Here is a 4,315-nt window from a genome sequence, read left to right as displayed (position 1 = left end):
CGGGCACTCGGGCAAAGACTGCTGGTACCGCTTTGAAGAAGATGAGGCTTCGTCCGAAGATGAGGAAAAGGTTGTTGCCGCTGCTGATGGTTCCTACGGCGTCGACACGAACTGGTACCTTGACAGCGGTGCAACCAACCATCTCACGGGTGAACTTGAGAAAGTAACCCTCCGTGAGAAGTACCCCGGCAAGGAACAAATCCACACCGCAAGTGGGGCAGGTATGAGGATCCTTCATATTGGTCATTTAGTTATTCATACCCCTCATCATAAAATCCACCTTAGGAAAATCTTGAATATTCCTAGTGCCAACAAAAATCTCCTTTCTGTCCATCGAATTGCTCTGGACAATCATGTCTTCATTGAGTTTCATCCTTTTTTCTTCTTGATTAAGGATCAGGCCACGAGGAAAATCCTATATCGAGGTAGATGTGTTCGAGGGCTCTACCCATTGCTTCTGGAGCTCCTAAGATTCAATAAACAAGCCTATGGTGTTGTCAAGCTTTCCTCCACACGATGGCACGATCGTCTAGGACATGCTTCTTTTTTCCTTAGTAGAACGTTTGCTTAGGAAGAATAAGCTCCCGTTTGTTGGTGAGCATCATGTTCAAACCATTTGTGATTCCTGCCAAAGAGCAAAAAGTCATCAATTACCCTATCCTATTTCTACTAGTGTTTCTACTCAACCTTTACAATTAATATTTTCGGATGTTTGGGGTCCTGCCCCTAGTTCGGTTGGTAGACACACATATTACGTAAGCTTCATTGATGACTATAGCAAATTCTCGTGGATCTGTCTTCTCAAGAAATGATCCGAGGTTTTTCAAGTGTTTCAAAACTTTCAAGCACTCGTTGAAAGAAAGTTTGACAGCAAGATCATTGCTGTCCAATCTGATTGGGGAGAGGAATACGAAAAATTCAATTCCTTTTCCAAACTTTGGGCATCTCTCATCATGTGTCTTGTCCACATGCTCACCAACAAAACGGATCTGCTGAACGTAAGCATAGACACATCATTGAAGTTGGTTTAGCTCTCCTTGCTGGTGCTTCTATGCCTCTTAAGTTTAGGGATGAAGTGTTTCTTACCGCTGTCCACATCATCAACATGCTTCCCAGTCGCTTCATCAATAATGAAACTCTCATTGAAAGACTTCTTCACACCAAACCAGACTATAAGTCTCTTCGTGTCTTTGGTTGCGCCTGTTGGCCCAATCTTCGCCCCTACAACAATCGCAAGCTTATGTTCCGCTCCAAACAGTGCGTCTTTCTTGGGTATAGCGCTCAACAAAAGGGTGTCAAGTGTCTCGATGTATCCACTGGTCGTGTTTATATTTCTTGTGAAGTTGTGTTCGACGAGACAAAATTTCCTTTCTCCAACCTTCACCCTAATGCCGGTGCACTCCTTCGCAAGGAAATTCTCCTTCCCTCTCATCTCACTAGTTTTGATCACGGGGGCAATAACTGCAATGATCAAACATTGACTGACCCTATTGATGCCCTGTGTGAGCCTTGTGATGATGCAGGAGATTATACAGAAAAAACGGAAGCAAAAACGACGAAGAAACGCACCCTACAGAGCCATATTTCATGTGCTCCGCGTAGGGAACAAATCCCTCTCGGGATCCGCGCAGTCAGATGCGCCAACCGCATCTCCTTCGGGATCCGGGCGGCCAGCAGCGCTAGATCCGCCAAGAGAATCCGCCTCCGACTCTGCGCCAAAAGCCTCGCCAGGAGCGGTCCAGCGCGATCCACCGCGCGTCGTCTCCATGCCAGACACGCGACGCGATGCTACTGGAGAGCGCGCTCCCCCTGCTTCGCGCCAATCAGGCGCCTACACTTGGTGGGCAGCTGTCGGCGGGCCCTCAACTCATTTTCCGGTCCAGCCGGTCTGCTACAAGAGACGAGACCTGCGCCACCCGACCGCTGCTGGTCTGTCAGGCGCGGGATCCCATGTTGATGGCCGGCCCGCTCCATCATGTACTAATGATGAGGCCCACGGGACGGGATCTTCTGTGCCCGCGGCAACATCCAGTGCTTCACAAACTGCCACAGAAGATCCGGCGCACGCCGATGCTGCTGTTGCTGCTGGTCCAGATTCTGCTGCGGGATCTTCTGTGTCACAAACAGACGCTGCATCATCTCCACGTCGTACACTACTACAAAAAGGGGTAATACAGCCTGTTGATTATAAACGTGTAACTAAGTATGGAACGGTGTGCTCTTCAGGTGAACCAGGTGAACCATATATACTTGAAGAAGCACTCAGTGATGAAAAATGGAAAACGGCCATGAATGAGGATTTCAAGGCACTGCAGAAAAATAAAACCTGGCATTTGGTTCCTCCACAGCCACAGCAAGGTAAAAATCTTATTGATTGCAAGTGGGTATTCAGGATTAAAAGAAAGTCTGATGGAACCATTGATCGTTACAAGGCCAGACTAGTTGCCAAAGGTTTTAAACAACGATATGGCATAGACTATGAGGACACATTTAGTCCTGTTGTAAAGGCTGCCACTATCCGTCTCGTTTTATCTATTGTTGTATCCAGGGGCTGGAGTCTCAGACAACTAGATGTTAAGAACGCGTTTCTCCATGGTGTTCTGGAAGAGGATGTGTACATGAAGGAACCTCATGGGTTTGTGAGTAAAAATGCACCTTCTTATGTGTGCAAACTTGACAAGTCATTATATGGGTTGAAGCAAGCTCTAAGGGCGTGGTACTCACGTCTCAGTCAAAAAATGCAAATGTTTGGTTTTGTTCCTTCTAAGTCTGACACCTCATTGTTCATTTACAGTAAGTACAACACACACATATTTGTACTCATATATGTTGATGATATAATTGTCACCAGTTCATCAAATGAGGCTATTACAGGACTTTTGAAGGATCTTAGTACAGAGTTTGCTCTCAAGGATCTTGGAGACTTACATTATTTCCTAGGGATTGAGGTGAAGAAGCATGATGATGGACTTCATCTATCCCAGGAGAAATATGCAGCAGATCTGGTAAAAAGGCTGGTCTACAAGGTTGTAAACCCTCACCTACTCCTTTGTCAAGTTCAGAAAAATTGTCTCTTACTGAGGGTCAGCTTTTTAGTCAAGATGATAGTACAAAGTATCGACGTCTAGTAGGTGCTCTTCAATACTTGACACTTATCAGGCCTGATATCTCATTTGTTGTTAACAAAGTTTGCCAATTTCTTCATGCACCCACTATAGTTCATTGGATAGCTGCCAAACTCATTGTTAGATATGTCAAGAACACTCTTAATATTGGTCTGAATTTTTGCAAGTCATCATCTACACTTATAAGTGCCTTCTCGGACTCTGATTGGGCAGGATGCTTGGATGATAGAAGATCTACTGGTGAATTTGCAGTATTTTTTGGTCCTAACTTGATATCATGTTGTGCAAGAAAGCAAGCTACTGTCTCCAGGTCTAGTACAGAGGCAGCGTATAAGGCATTAGCAAATGCCACAGCAGAAATTATTTGGTTACAATCCATTCTGAGGGAACTTGGTATTAAGGGTACTCAAGCTCCATGTTTATGGTGTGATAATCTAGGTGCAACATACTTGTCTGCTAATCCAGTTTTTCATGCTAGAACAAAGCACATTGAGATAGATTTCCACTTTGTGTGCGAAAGAGTTGCCAAGAAGCAACTTGACATTTGGTTTGTGCATTCTAGAGATCAAATTGCTGATGGATTCACAAAACCGTTGCCTACAAAAAGCTTTGAAGACTTCAAGCATAATCTCAACTTGATGAAGTTGTGATTACGGGAGGGTGTTAAACAACATCTTGTCACGTTGCCTTGGCTAAGCCGCACCATCTCATTGAGCCGCATCAGGAGTCCAAGAATATTGGTAGATATAGTTAGGTAGTTGGTTTATGTTTATCTCTTGTAACCTATTCTATCTCTTCCTCTCCAAGTCTTCTGTAAATATCTCAATTGTATGCGCCTCAGGGTTATTGCGCCCCTGCCTATAACATGCAGCACGTCCCGTCGCACCGAGGTTAAGACGTTTCCGCACATCGCACAGGTGATACCTAACACGTTCTTCTAAGAGCTTGGCTTGTGGCTTGTAGGGAAGTATACCATAAATTCCGAGTGATCCTTAAAGAACGCCTAGGCTTATCCTAGTGGGTTTTTGCTAGTTGTTGACCTAAAGAGGTTCGTTCTTTCGAGCTTCATCTTCGGAACCGAGTCTTCGGAGTAACGCATTTGGTTGGGGAAACAACTTGTGTCGTTGGGGAAGCCACGTCCATTGTTTAGTGCTGGCAATGCCGAGTGATCCGGGACTCAAGGGAGTGGA

This window comes from Triticum urartu, chromosome 4, assembly GCF_003073215.2.
Source record: "Triticum urartu cultivar G1812 chromosome 4, Tu2.1, whole genome shotgun sequence".
NCBI lineage: Eukaryota > Viridiplantae > Streptophyta > Magnoliopsida > Poales > Poaceae > Triticum > Triticum urartu.
This window is presented reverse-complemented; position numbering follows the sequence as displayed.